Consider the following 352-nt stretch of genomic DNA (forward strand, 5'->3'; position numbering starts at 1 on the left):
CCATCCCTGGAAGTATTTAAAAGACATGTAGATGTGGTGCTTAGGGACATGGTTTAGTGGTGGAGTTGGCAGTGCTAGATTAACAGTTGGATTTGATCTTAAAGGTCTTTTCCAACCTAAACAATTCTATGATTCTATGATTCTTTTCAATGTGGCGCTATTGAGTTCACGTACATAGTCACAAGCAGTGGTAACACAATTTTTTTTCTCTTCTGCAATATCTGTAGGGGCATACACAGGCTCCCACTCCCCTCCACAGAAGTACCTGCAGCCATAAAAGCATTGTTTCACGTCCCTCTATCTCAATGCCAGATTTCCAGGAAATCCTTCTAGGCCTTGATAGGGCAAGTAT

This window comes from Aptenodytes forsteri, unplaced genomic scaffold (genome assembly GCF_000699145.1).
Source record: "Aptenodytes forsteri isolate BGI_AS27 unplaced genomic scaffold, ASM69914v1 Scaffold123, whole genome shotgun sequence".
In the NCBI taxonomy this organism is placed as follows: domain Eukaryota; kingdom Metazoa; phylum Chordata; class Aves; order Sphenisciformes; family Spheniscidae; genus Aptenodytes; species Aptenodytes forsteri.